Source organism: Scylla paramamosain, chromosome 6 (genome assembly GCF_035594125.1).
Source record: "Scylla paramamosain isolate STU-SP2022 chromosome 6, ASM3559412v1, whole genome shotgun sequence".
NCBI classification, from domain to species: Eukaryota; Metazoa; Arthropoda; class Malacostraca; order Decapoda; family Portunidae; genus Scylla; species Scylla paramamosain.
In genome coordinates, this window is record NC_087156.1 from 35,074,497 (window position 1) to 35,089,496 (window position 15,000).

The 15,000-nt window shown below is 43.6% G+C and overlaps 1 protein-coding gene across 3 annotated transcripts in view; it reads left to right on the plus strand.

Annotated features, from left to right (window-relative positions):
- The window catches only part of LOC135101658 (calcium-dependent secretion activator-like), a 503,368-nt gene that overhangs the window by 49,394 nt on the left and 438,974 nt on the right, over nt 1–15,000 (plus strand). Inside the window, exon 2 of one of the 3 annotated variants that reach the window (XM_064005957.1) lies at nt 12,758–12,807. The gene's annotated coding sequence lies outside the window, so the exon portion shown is untranslated. Of the gene's footprint in view, nt 1–12,757; nt 12,808–15,000 lie in introns of those variants that run through there. The other 2 variants (XM_064005958.1, XM_064005959.1) reach the window with 2 other exon arrangements.

A 15,000-nucleotide genomic window follows, 5' to 3' on the forward strand; every position in this document is an offset into this window, starting at 1 on the left:
ACAGCTACCATGCCACTTCTCTTTTTCTCTCTCTCTTAACTTCCCCCGCAAGAGTGACGAGGGGGCCGAGGATACTGATCACGGTCGTCTGCTTTCCCACACACTGTGACCGGGACTTTTGGAGGTGGTGTGGTGTATGATACTTTTTTTTTTCTCCGTTGCTTCTTGGTGTATCTTTTGTTTACGGTGCCTGGGCTTACGGGACCTCTGGGAGCTGTTGTTTGATGGTACTCGTGGGACGAACCTATATATATGGTAGTGGATGGAGGTGGGGGGGGGGTTTGGGAGTGATAGGGGTCTTGCTAATGGTATGAATTTGGTTTGGTTACGTTTAAATAGGATAGGATTGGATAGAACAGAAGAGGATGTTAGGTTAGTTTAGATTAGGATGGGATATGACAGAAGAGGATAGGATTGGATAGGACAGAAGAGGGTAGGTTAGGATATGATAGGATAGAATAGGATAAAATAGGATAGCAAAGTCTGGAATAGGATAGGAAAGCTTAGGGTAAGATAGGATAGTTCAGGGTAGGAGAGAATAGCTTAGTTTATAATAGGTTAAGTTATGATAAGTTTGGCTTTAGGTTAGAAAACGTTAGATATGGTCAGGTTTATTAGAGTTAGGTTTTGGTTGGTTTAGTTAAGTATATTTTAGTTTGTGTTCGTTTACTTAGGTTAGGTAGACGGTGTATTTTGAAAAAGTAGCGGAGAAATAGTGTATATACTTGCATATCAGATGAGGCAAGGTTACGAGGACTGGTGGTTCAAATTGGTGGCAAATTGAGTGACTTGTATTGGATTCTTGCTCACTTCATCAGGCCTTGTTAACCTTTAGCATTGTTGTGGTCACGCGCGGCGCTCTCTACACTCCCCTGCTCGTCTCTGTCTTTACCGCCCTGTCCTGCTGCTTGCTTTACATGTACGCGAGAGAACGAGAGAGAGAGAGAGAGAGAGAGAGAGAGAGAGAGGAGAGAGAGAGAGAGAGAGAGAGAGAGAGAGAGGTTTATGAACTTCACACAAAGATACACTGGAAGAAGAGAACGAGGAAGATAGAGATGAGGAGGAAGAAGAAAATGAGTAGAATATGTGTGTGTGTGTGTATATGTGTGTGTGTGTGTGTGTGTGTGTGTGTGTGTGTGTGTGTGTGTGTGTGTTAATAAGCCGAGACCGTTGGCCGTACCACATCAAAGTCATTCCGTCAGTCTTAACTCCCTCTCCCCCTTCTACCAATCCCCCTCCAACACCCCTTCTGTTCGGCCTATCTCTGCGCTGCCCCCTCTTCTCTCGCTCCCTCCTTCTCTCGTCCCCTCATCTCTGCCCCACCGCTCTGCCCCCCTTCCATCTCCTATCGTCCCCCTCACCAATACATTAAAGAGACAAAGAGAAATCCTCTTTTGGGGAAGAAAAATGGAACAAAAGAGCGGGCTACGTATTTCTTCTTCCGATTTTTATTTTTATTTCTTTCTTCTTTTCTCTGTTCAGGAATGAGAGGAGTTTAGAGATCAAGAGAGAGAGAGAGAGAGAGAGAGAGAGAGAGAGAGAGAGAGAGAGAGAGAGAGAGAGAGAGAGAGAGAGAGAGAGAGAGAGAGAGAGAGAGAGAGATAGGACCGTATTGAATGACACAGTTCGACCGACGCTATATTTGTTCATGGACGCTGCCTCTTGTTTGTGATGATGGTGATGATAATGATAGTAATTGTTGTGGTGATGGTGGTGATGATGATAATAGAAGTAGTGATAATGATGATGATCGGTAATGATACTGGTACAAACAAACTACCACTAACTACTACTACTACTACAGCTACTACTACTACTACTACTACTACTACTACTACTACTACTACTACTACTACTACTACTACTACTACCACCTCCATCGCTATGAATTCTTTACTAAAATGACACCGAATTAATTTTTTCCCTTCACAACAACACCCCACTCACTCCCTGCGTTGTAATGTTACCCTAAATGAATAAAATAAATATGACGAGAAAATTCATATTAATATTATGCGAAGTCGAACGTGGGGTGGGGGATAAAAAGGTGATGGGGATAATTTTATGAGCTGGTATATTAGCGCTTAGAGGCCTCCACCTGTCAGTCTTCCTCCGCCCATGCATCGTAAATTACAGGTGTGTTGTGTATTGCTCCATTCCTCACGCGTTGGGGAGTGCGGATGGCGAGGCTTGGCGTGAGTAAACTGTGGGATGTGGTGTGTGCGGCGGGAGTGTGGCGCTTCTATTTAGGTTACTTATATGGGAGGGAAGTTGTTGGTGGTGTTGCTGTATGGTGGTGAAATGAGAGAGAGAGAGAGAGAGGAGAGAGAGAGAGAGAGAGAGAGAGAGAGAGAGAGAGAGAGAGAGAGAGAGCGCTTCACGTAAGTGTTTTTTTTTTTTTTTTTTTTTTTTTTTATGTAGGAAGGATACTGGCCAAGGGCAACAAAAATCTAATAAAAAAAATGCCCACTGAAATGCCAGTCCCTAAAAGGGTCAAAGCAGTGGTCAAAAATTGGTGGATAAGTGTCTTGAAACCTCCCTCTTGAAGGAATTCAAGTCATAGGAAGGTGGAAATACAGAAGCAGGCAAGGAGTTCCAGAGTTTACCAGAGAAAGGGATGAATGATTGAGAATACTGGTTAACTCTTGCGTTAGAGAGGTGGACAGAATAGGAGTGAGAGCACGTACAAAGTAAAGAGCACAGCAGCCACGACAGGAGGGGAGGCATGCAGTTAGCAAGATCAGAAGAGTGATAAAATGGACGGCCACTCGGTATTCTGGCGGTGGGCGGGACCACTTGCTTGCCTTCACCGCCCTGCTCATGCTGCCGCTGCTGCTGCGGGGGGGCGGCAGGCGTGTGTCCCCCCGTGACCCTTTGTGACCAGGAAGTGCAGGCTGATTGCCAATAGAATACAATATTTATGAATGTCGGACCTTGACCTTTTGGCTTGTATTGAAATGCGATGGAGCAAAGGAGTGAAAGTATGAAAGTGTGACGATTATAATGCTTGCTCTCTTTTTTTTTTTTTTGGTATTATATTTAACTTTGGCTGTACGTGTGACGTGTCTGAGTTTTAAATGTACCGTTATTATTAGTTAGTATTGATATTTTATGATTTATTAATGGCTTGTGGAGTTTTTCATTGCGATTCCTTAGTGATGATGATGACTGAAGCCAATACTGGATCTGTGCAAGTATGAAAGCGAAAATAATAGCGGTTCTTTTTACATTATATTTAACTTTAGGGTATACATGTAACGTGTTTGAGTTTAGATTTACAATTATTATTAGTTGTTTGATATTATTGATTCATTTATGGCTAGTGGAGTTTTCCATTGCAGTAAAATAGCTACTGCGAAATTAACACAGAGACGAGGAGGAAGAGGAAAAAGATGAGTAGTAGTAGTAGTAGTAGTAGTAGTAGTAGTTAGTAGTAGTATAGTAGTAGTAGTAGTAGTAAAAGGAGGAGGAGGAAGACATTGAGGAGGATGAGGAAGAGGAAGAAGATAATGATAATAACAGGGGGATCCATAAAGGACAGACGGGAGACTAACCTTGTAGTTTTTGTAAGAGAGGGGAAAAAAAACAAAAAAAAACAAGAGATTAAGGGAAGGATAAGTAAAGAGAAAAGAGGACGAACAGGAGAGGGAGGAGGAATATGGTTACATAAGATAACGAAGGGAAAGATAAGCAGGGAAACGAAAGGAGGAGAAGGAGGAGAGGGAAGAAGAGGATAAAGAAGAGGAAGAGGAGAAAAAAGAAGAGGAAGAGGAGAAGGCATAAGAAAAATCAAGGGAAATATAAAAAGAATAAAGAAAGAAAGAAAGAAAGAAGGAGGAAGAGATGGAAGATGAGGAGAAGAAAAAGGAGGAGGAGGGGGAGGAGGAGAGAGAGAGAGCATGGAAGAAGTGGAAGAGGAGCAACGTATTTGTTGTTGCTTCATGATGAAGAGCAGAAGCAGAAGAAACAAGGGAAACAAGGTGTAAGAGGAGGAGGAGGAGGAGGAGGAGGAGGAGGAGGAGAAGGAGAAGGAGGAGGAGGATAAGCAGGATGAGGAAAGACGTGTAGGAAAAAAAGAGGAGCCTTGTTGAAGCCTTCCTGACACGCTGGAATTACGTATGTGTTGCTCGCCAGCTGGGGAGGAGGAGGAGGAGGAGGAGGAGGTGGAGGAGGAGGAGGAGGAGGAGGAGGAGGAGGAGGAGGAGGAGGAGGAGGAAGTGGAGGAAAAGGAGGAGGAGGAGGGAAGAAAAGGAAGGAAGGAGGGAGTGACGACCCTTCAACTGGGCGAAGAGGTATCCCCATCACCTTGCTTCTCTCTCTCTCTCTCTCTCTCTCTCTCTCTCTCTCTCTCTCTCTCTCTCTCTCTCTCTGTGTCTCTCTCTCTCTCTCTCTCTCTCTCATTTTTAAAGTCTTCCTTGACTGAGCCAAGTTCGTACCCCGCAGTTGTCACCTTTCTGAATTAAATGCCTCACTCAAATACCAAGAATATGTGTATGTAAATTCTCTCTCTCTCTCTCTCTCTCTCTCTCTCTCTCTCTCTCTCTCTCTCTCTCTCTCTCTCTCTCTCTCTCTCTCTCTCTCTCTCTCTCTCTCTCTCTTGATGGCATGTCACTGTTCTGCCGACGTCACAGGGGCGCTAGTGACGCGTGGCCTCCTCATTGGCTGCCCAGGATAGCATGGACACGCTCCAGTTTGTTCGCAGCCTCGGGGTTCAGCGGCATGCTCCGTCGTGGCTCCTGCGCACTGCAAGGGGTCCTGTGCCACCAATTTCGCTGTACTATTATTCAAACCTTCGTGAATATTGCGTTTTCCCTTCCTTGGCCGCTATTGGCTGTGCGGTGGCGGTCGAGGCGGTGGTGATAGTGGTGGTGGCGGCTTGTTATGCATACTTCACAGGTCTCTTACGTTACTGCGCCACCTGAAATGACGTGTGGAGGTGCTTGTGGTGGGTTACGTTAGGTTAGGTTAGTTTGGCTGGCTGGCTGGTTGGCTGGCTGAGTGGTTGTTAAGTTAGTTGGTTCCTCCTCACTCACTCGCCCCTCCTCTCCTTCTTGCTCTCCCTTCTCTCCCTGTCTCTCTCCCTCTCTCTCAGCCCACCCTTTCCCTTGCCTTCGCTTCTCCTCCCCCTCTATTGGTTTGGTTAATTTGGTTGGGGGAAAGAGGGGGAAGGGAACACGGAAGGAGTGCGCGTGGTGGGGGGAGGGAGGGACGCAGAGAAATTGACATGTGGTATTAGGGAGTCAGATGGCAACGTGATAAACAGTTAGAGAGAGAGAGAGAGAGAGAGAGAGAGAGAGAGAGAGAGAGAGAGAGAGAGAGAGAGAGAGAAAGAGAGAGAGAGAGAGAGAGTATAAGCCCTCCAGACAACGTACCACGAAATATCATTCATCTAGTTTATTAAAGTGCGGAAATGGCGGCAGTCAGAGAGCATGTCCTGCGATGGAAGTGATAACGCATGGACCGACCCGGGAGGAGGAGGAGGAGGAGGAGGAGGAGGAGGAGGACGATGAAGAGAAGACCGAAGATAAAGAGCTGGAGGGCAAGGGAAAGAACGGAGAACGATAGAAAATGGAGAATGGGAAGGAGAAGGACGAAGACAATAAGGAGAATGAGAAACAAGAAGACAAAAAAAAAAAAAAGAAGAGTAGGAGGAGGAGGATGAGGAGGAGGAGAAAAGAGAAAGAGGACTAAGAAGATGAAAAGAAGAAGAGAAGGAGGAAGAGTAAAGAAGAAGAGCACTAAGAAGACGAAAAGAAGAGTATGAAGAGGAAGAGGAGTTAAGAGAAAGATGACTAAGAAGACGAAAAAAAAAATAGAAGAGGAGGAGGAGAAGTAAAGAATAAAAGGACTAAGAAGACGAGGAGAGAGAAAAAAAAAGGAGAAAAAGAGGAAGGAGTATTAGGAGGAGGAGGAGGAGGAAGAGGAAGAGGAGGAGGAGGATTGGTAGCAACAGAGGCAGTTTCCTTACAGATGACGAAGGGATATAAGCAATGGGGGAAAGGAAAAAGGAAGATAAATGAAGGTCAAGGACAAGATGGAAGAGAAGATGATAATAAGAAAGAAGAGATGAGAGGTGAACGTAATGGAATGTAATGAAGAATGGTCAACAAGGAAGCATAAATAAAAGGGTTCCGGTGTGAAGAGTATAGAAGGGAAAGATGATAATGACGATAAAGAAGGCCACGAGAAGGAAGAGGAGGTACAGCAGTAGCAGGAGGAGGAGGAGGAAGAGAGTAGTGGTGGTATCGAGAAGGAAGGCAAGGTAGAGGTGGGAGGAGGAAGAGGAGGAGGAGGAGGAGGAGGAGGAGGGAGGAAGAGAGAAGTAGTTACGTCGAGGAGGAAGAGGACGTGAAGGTGGAGAATGAGTAAGAGGAGGAAGAAAACGTGGAGTTGAAGAATGTGGAGGAGGAGGAGGAGGAGGAGGAGGAGGAGGAGAGAAGTAGTGGCGTGGAGCACAAGTGCGGCCGGGACTGCCAGGAATTGATTATCACCCAACAGTGGCAGAGAAAAATTATTGTGTGAGGAAGCTTGGCCCTGTACGAGGCGCGACCAGGGCGGCGGCGGCGGCGGCGGCGCTGGTGATGGTGGTGGTGGGTGGTGGGTGGTGGTGATGGTGGTGGTGGTGGTGGTGGTGACGATGATGACGATGATGATAATGACGAGGATGATGTGGAAGTGAAATAAGAGAATGAAGAAGAGGAAAAGTGGAAGAGGACCTGATGAGGATAAAGAGGAAGAGGAAGTGAAATAAGAGGATGAAGAAGAGGAAGAGGAGGGTGGAAGAGGAAAGTTAATGTAGTAAAATTAATATGAAAAAAAAAAAACTAAATACTTGATAAGGATGATGAAGAGGAAGCGGAAGTGGTGGAGGAGGAGGAGGAGGAAAAGAAAAACAAGAACAAGAACAAGAACAAAAGAACAAGAACAAGAAGAAAGGTAAAGAAAGAAAATGTAAACACTAAATATAATATGAAGAGGATGAGAAAGAGGAAGTCGAGTAAGAAGATGAAGAAGAAGAGGAGGAAGAGGAGGAGGAAGAAGAGGTGGAGGGGGGAAGAAGAAAAGGAAGAGGACGAAGGCTAAGGGAGAAAAAGATTAACAAAAAAGAGATACTGGTAATAAGAGGAGGGGGAAAATGAGGGTGACGATAATGATAGTGATGAGAAGAGAGGGGAGGAGGATGGTGAAGGGGAACACTGCTGCTTGGGAACCTTAAAATGATAATATATGGTGCCTCCCAGATTAACTTTTGTACGTGTGTATTTTCATGCATTTTTTTTTACCTTTTTCCATTATTTTCTTCTGTCTTTTCTTTTTGTTTGACCTCCCTGTACAGTTACACCCACATCTGCTTTACTTAAACTAAGCTAATTAAAGAGAGAGAGAGAGAGAGAGAGAGAGGAGAGAGAGAGAGAGAGAGAGAGAGAGAGAGAGAGAGAGAGAGAGAGACAGAGAGAGAGAGAGAGAGAGAGAGAGAGAGAGAGAGAGGAGCAAGTGTGTGTGTGTGTGTGTGTGTGTGTGTGTGTGTGTCATATGCTAATGGTGTGTCCGGATTTGTTAGTGTTGCAGGAGGTCAGTTGGAAAAAAAAAAGCGGGGAGTGAAGGAAAAAATATATGAAGAGCAATTGGGTGGTCATGTGAACGTGTATAAGGGAAGATTTGAAGTAATACTCATTATGTAACTTGCGAGAAAAGTAGTTTGGTAAATGCGTCTTTCTCTGTCTTGATTTGTTTTTTTTTTCATACTTGCAGGTGTCCATCTTTCTGTTTGTAATGTTCAGCGGGTGTCAGTCTCGCTGGCTCTGCTCGTCTCTGATACGCGCTTTCTCTTAACGTATGCCTGTCGTTGTCTCCCTTTGTCTGCGTCTGTCTGTCCGCCACTGTCTTTGTCCATCATTGCGAGTACGTCTCATTTGTCTCAGCTCCTCTATCCCCTTTATACCTGCGTTCACTAATGTATCTACACACACACACACACACACACACACACACACACACACACACACACACACACACACACACACACACACACACACACACACACACACACACACACACACACGTCGCCTGGCCCTGCTGGGTGCGTGACACATCAAAGGACACACGAGGGTCTGATCCCTTCCTTTATTTCTCCTCACCCCCTTTCTCCGTCACCCTCTTCCGCCCCTCCATTCTCTTCTTCTTCCACTCTCTCCTCCTTCCACTGCGTCTCCACCCCCGCCTCCGCTACCTCCTTCGTCGAACTTCACGTCTTGTTGTTGTTGTTGTTGTTGTTGTTGTTGTTGTTGTTGTTGTTGTTGTCTTCTTCTTCTTCTTCTTCTTCTTCTTCTTCTTCTTCTTCTTCTTCTTCTTCTTCTTCTTCTTCTTCTTCTTCTTCTTCTTCTTCTTCTTCTTCTTCTTCTTCTTCTTCTTCTTCTTCTTCTTCTTCTTCTTCTTCTTCTTCTTCTTCTTCTTCTTCTTCTTCTTCTTCTTCTTCTTCTTCTTCTTCTTCTTCTTCTTCTTCTTCTTCTTCTTCTTCTTCTTCTTCTTCTTCTTCTTCTTCTTCTTCTAGGCAAGAAGAATGATTATAAGTAATAAGAAGGAGGGAAAGAAAACAGGAAGGGAAAGATTATGACGAAGAGGAGGGGAAATGGGAGTAAAAGGAGACGAAAAGAGAAGGAAGAAGAGGAAGAGGAGGGATGGAAGAGAGAAAGAAAGTGAGGAGGAAAAGGGGGGAAGAGAAGAAGGATGAAAGGAAGGAGCTTAGGAGAAAGAGGAGGAGGGAGAGATGGAGAAAAGAAGGGAGATAACGAGAAATAGGAGGAGAGAAGGAGGTGAAGTAGGAGGAGAATGAGGAAGGGAAGGAGGAGGAGGGGGCTGGAGGAAATAAGGGAGATAAGGAGAAAGAGGAGCAAAAGGAGGAGGAGGAGGAGGAGGAGGAGAGAAGGAGTAGAAAGAGATAAGGAGAAAGAGGAGGAAAAGGAGAGGAGAAGAAGAAAGAGGAGAAAGAGGAAAAGAAGAACGAGTAGGAAAGGAGGAAGGAAGAAGAGAAAGAAGTGGATGAGGCTGACTAGAGAAAAGCAAGGAAGGGCCGGCGGTGAGGGAGGTGCAGGACGGACGTGTGTGGGCAGGCAGCAGGCGGTGAGGGAGGTGCAGGAGGGCAGGCAGCAGGCGGGCGGGCAGGGCTGGCGGGGAGCGGCATGTGTTGTGCGAGGGAGCAGCCACACGTAATGGGACTGTTTAGTAAGATAGTCGTCCTCCTGCAGCGCGGCACGCCTTACCACACATCAGGTTATCTTTATGGTACGTGTGTGTGTGTGTGTGTGTGTGTGTGTGTGTGTGTTGAGTTTTTTTCTTCTATTTTTCTCCTGTGGTGCCTTCTTCTCTTCTTCTTCTTCTTCTTCTTCTTCTTCTTCTTCTTCTTCTTCTTCTTCTTCTTCTTCTTCTTCTTCTTCTTCTTCTCTTCTTCTTCTTCTTCTTCTTCTTCTTCTTCTTCTTCTTCTTCTTCTTCTTCTTCATTATCGTCGCCATCGTTGTCATCAACTTTCTTCGTTCTTCTTCGTTCTTCTTCGTTCTTCCTCTTCTTCTTCTTACCCCTTCCCCCTTTCCCCGCCCTTTCCTTTTCCTGCCCCCCTGCACGTCTAATCTCAGTTCGTTTTAAAATTAAATTACCGTGTAAGAATGGGAAAGATATTGTTTCACTCGACCTGTCTCCTACGTTACTCGTACTTGTATTTCCACATTTTCTACCTCTCCTTCCCTCCCAACTCTTTCATCTGCGAAACGTGACCTGGTTCCCTTCCCTTCCTTCCTTCCTGCCTGCCTTACTTCCCTTCCTTTTACGTTCTTCACATCCCCTCTTCCTCCTGCCTTGACCTGCGACACGGCTTCCCTCATCTTTGTCGTCTTCCCCTTCTCGCTTCTCCCCCTCCCTTTTTCCTCCTCCTCCTCCTCCTTTTCCCCTCTCTCTCCGTCTCCCCTTGATGGAAAGTGCGTTGTGATGTTTTATGAGAAGTTGTGTGCTCTTGATGATGCCGTAATATTCTTCCTGGTCCTCTGTTATTATTCTCTCTCTCTCTCTCTCTCCTCTCTCTCTCTCTCTCATCTCTCTCTCTCTCTCTCTCTCTCTCTCTCTCTCTCTCTCTCTCTCTCTCTCCAATCTTAAGTTTATTCATACGAATGAAAAAATGTATTATGTTTGTATTTGATGATTTATTCAAAATGCGTACAAACACACACACACACACACACACACACACACACACACACACACACACACACACACACACACACACACACACACACACACACAGCTGCTAATTGTGATATGCAGCGTGCTAAGTTTAATTTGCACGTGTAATTAGCAGTGGCAATTAGGTGTTTATGTAGTGAGGGTACGATGGAGGGCAGCACTCTTCAAACGCCGCTAAAATACGAGCTTTGTTATCCGCGCCTGTTATGGGAATGGCTGCTTTAAATATGGAACGAGGGTGCTGAAGTAGCCGTTTTAGTAACTGTGATATGGGTGATTAATGCGTGTTTGAAGGATTACGCTTTTAAATATAGAACGAGGTACCTGTGTGAAAGAGTAGCTTTCTTTATAGTGGTTTTAATTTAGAGAGATGTATTATTTTTGTTGTATTAGTAGCTGTGAAAGTAGAAATAGTAGTAGTATTTATGGATTTGGTTGAATATAGAAAGAGCTATTGATATGCGCTAGCTGTATTAGTAGTAAGGAAATTAGAGATAGTTAATACGGTGTTTAAATATAGGAAGATGTAGTAAAGTGCTGTTGTTGTATCAATAGTTGTGAAATTGGAGAGAGTTGTAGATATGCAGTTGTTTGAATTAGAAAGAAGCATTGAAGAGGTTGTATTAGGAGTGAATTATGGAGTTGATAGAATTTATATATAGGTACATGAAATAGTCGTATTATTAGTTAATATGATAGTAGAGACAGTGGTAGTTTATGGAACGAGATAATTATGTAGTCATAGTCGATATAGTAGCAGAGAAGTAGGTAAGTGGCACATAAGGAATTGTTGTACTGTGTATGGAGAGGTTTACAATTAGTGGTATTAGTTGCAGTGAAAGAAATGATGGAAGTAGTAACACTGATAATTCGTTACTGTTTATGTTACCGTGCCTTGTGATGTTAAACGCTTTGGATTTTCACCTGAACTATTTTCAAAAGCCATACAGAGGATCAGCCAGGTTTTCATGGAGGGTATTCCTTCAGACAATGCAGAATTCTTGTTACGCTATCATTTGAATCATGAAAACACGCTCGAAACCCCCCAATAAATTCCATTAAAGTCTGATAGAAGTTGTCGAGATAAGGCGCGGAAACGTTTGAGAATGCGGGCCATGGTTATCCCTCCGAGGCCTTTCAATTCCCCCAAACACACGTGAGTTAGAGAGGCTCCGCTGTGCCAGTGCCTCACCCGGATGAAAGAAGTCATGAGCGGGAATAAAAGAGAATGTTACGTTTGGCTGTTTAATAATCTGTTCCAAAAACTGCTGAATTGAACTACATTTGCCGGGAACTTTTGTTGCTGTTGTTGTTGTTGTTGTTGTTCACATTATTATGTAAAAGAGGTTTTGTGCATGAAATGGACTCACACACACACGCTCTCTCTCTCTCTCTCTCTCTCTCTCTCTCTCTCTCTCTCTCTCTCTCTCTCTCTCTCTCTCTCTCTCTCTCTCTCTCTCTCTCTCTCTCTCTCTCTCTCTCTCTCTCTCTCTCTCTCTCTGATACACACACACACACACACACACACACACACACACACACACACACACACACACACACACACACACACACACACACACACACACACACACACACACACACACACACACACACACACACACACACACACACACACACACACACCATCAGAATAAGTCGCGAATCCAATGAAATTCTCTCTCGTCCAGTTATTCAGTCTGGGAGGAGACTTTTTCTGTCTTCACCCATGAGTGGAGAGCGATGGTCTTGGCAGGGTTCACTCCCCCATTCATTCATTCAATGTGTCATCCACTTACTCGGCCCACAAAAGTTTGACACATAGTGTTGTTCTGATTAAATTTCGCCAAAGAGAAGCAGTCTTTCTGTCTTTCCTTTGTTCTTCCACATTGGGGAATGGATGCCTTTGCTGACTCTCTCTCTCTCTCTCTCTCTCTCTCTCTCTCTCTCTCTCTCTCTCTCTCTCTCTCTCTCTCTCTCTCTCTCTCTCTCTCTCTCTCTCTCTCTCTCTCTCTCTCTCTCTCTCTCTCTCTCTCTCTCTCTCTCTCTCTCTCCGACAACGCGCTGTGTGTGTGTGTGTGTGTGTGTGTGTGTGTGTGTTTTAGAGGGAGAGAGAGAGAGAGAGAGAGAGAGAGAGAGAGAGAGAGAGAGAGAGAGAGAGAGAGAGAGAGAGAGAGAGAGAGAGAGAGAGAGAGCATGTGTAAGTGTAGACAAATGTGTTGCTACGCGTGCGAGTGTCCGTATCCCCATTATATTAAGCGTATAACAAATTAAGTGGATTATATATATATATATATATATATATATATATATATATATATATATATATATATATATATATATCTATATCTATATATATATATATATATATATATATATATATATATATATATATATATATATCTATATCTATATCTATATCTATCTATCTATATATATATATATATATATATATATATATATATATATATATATATATATATATATATATATATATTCGGTAGCTCTAATGATTTTTCTCTTCCACAGGTGAGAGCAGCTGATGACCACTGCCTGTGTCAGGGAGTCCAGGTGCTTAGGTGAGCCACTCCAGGTTGTCTTATTTTTTTTAATGGGAATCTCTCTTCGTGCTCTGAGGGGAAAGAAATGCTCCGAAAGTTATGAAATTTCGTTCTCTTAAGGTGTTTTATAACGTAATGGTTTATTAGTTTTGTTATTACTAGAGGTTATTATAAAGAAATAACAATCTTAATCTTATTTTAAAAGATTGAAGTAAGATGATATTCCAAAAGGTACCATGCAAAAAGTTCGGCAAGCTACGTTTACTCTACATGTGATTTACAAGGGAGTGCCCTATTCATTCAGTCATTACTGAAGCTAACCATAAGTACGATCCTAACCTAACAAAGCGTCATTTGAAATAGCATTTACATTTACAACAGTACTTCACTGAAAACGAATAAGTTACTTTCACTCTGTGTTTAACAACGTACTATTGTATTAATTAATTACCAAAGCTAACCCATGAAACGATCCCAACCTTATTTTAAAGCATGAAATGAGAGTATTGTATACGAAGAGAAAACCAACTCTTAACGTGTAGTCTACTTATGATTTAAACGTACTGCTGTATTAATTCCATATTCTAAAAACTTAGAAACTGTCCAAACCTTATTTCAAAGTATCAAGTGAAATAATACCTTGCCCTAATTTACTGTACCACAAAACTTGGCACTGTTATCTCCAGTTCAAACTCCTCCTTATTTTGGTGTAAGTGGAGTGAGCGTGTAATAAGCCTACCTGGAAGTAACATAATTCAGCCTAACAACATCCAAGCATGTCCCAGCTCATTTCAACCCACGTCACCTTACTGCACGTCACCATCCCACGCAACCTGCCCCGCCTCCCCCACGACACCAGCCACACGCACTCACTTTACGAGGCTCGGGGGAGGCGGCGGGGTGGGCCTGAGGGACGGGAAGCCTTGTTAGGTGGGCCGAGTTTCCCAATTGGTAATGGAGTTTATGGGGAACGTAACGACTGAGAATGCGTGGGTGAGAGTAAGTGAAATGCTGCAAGCTTTATCCGTAGAGTTATTCACGTGTTGTTAATAAGAGGGAGTATTATACAGGTTATCATCGTAAAAATAGTGTGTTTTCGAATTATCTCAATGAATTTTAAGGGACATGACACGAATGCGTTATTTCTCATTAGTTTTATGATTTGTAACTAATAGTAACTGCTGTAGTTGTTAAATTACCGCGGGAATGAGGACGCACGCGCTACTCATTAACAGCTTTCTTCACGTGACTTCCCTTACTCTCCTTTTCCCCGTTGCTGTGTTGTTTCAGTGCCTCCTGCTCTCTGCTAACTACCAGCCTGCCTCCTTTTTCTCTCCCATGACATCAGAACCTTCCTCCCAGGACTTATTAATTTTCATATCTATTCTTTTTGCAGAAGTTGACAGCTTTTTCTTCCTGTGTTCCCATTACCAGCAAACTTTGGAGTAGTTAGTAATATTTTGTTGTTTTTTCTTCCTTTGCTTTAAAACTTGCTCGAAGTGGCAGCATCAGCCTCAAGCAATGACATTCTTAAATATTGCCATTCTTCGTTTCTCTTCACGGAATAAGATCTTTCGAAGTTTCATTTGTTTATCTTTCAGACCTGAACTTATTTTGGTCGATGCTTTTTGTGCCAATTCACGTGACTATCTTAATGTAGACTGCAATGTTTAGGCTTTTGTGTACATCTTTTTGTGTTTCAGTCTTTGAAATAGTATTTTTTTATTCCATTTATTTATTTTGTTGGGAAGGCGTGATTGTCTCCATGTGTAGGCGTGCCATTGAAGAAAAAGGATCACATTTTCCCGAGCACTGTTCCTTATTTTTTCTTTTCTTTTCTTTTCTCTTTTTACGGTTTCATGATCTCAGAGTCTCTATGTTAGTGTGTTTGCCTCCTCCGTGTCTGGTTGCCCTCCTTCCGCCGCCCCTCCCCGATCACGCCCACGCACGTAGCCAGTCTGTCTTCCCAAGCTTTCCGTCCCCAGAATTTTCGTCTTCTTTCTTATTTTCCAGTTAGACGTCTTTTCTTCCTCCTTCTCCCTTTCCTTCGTCCTTCTTTTCCCTTTGCCTTCCTTTCCTTCACTTTCTCTTCGAATTTTTGACAGTTTTGTTTTCATTCATTCTTTATCCCGCTCCTCCTCTTCCTTCTCCGGCGCCACCACCACCACCACCACCACCACTGCCTTCAGAAGTCAGCCGTGAGCGCAGCAC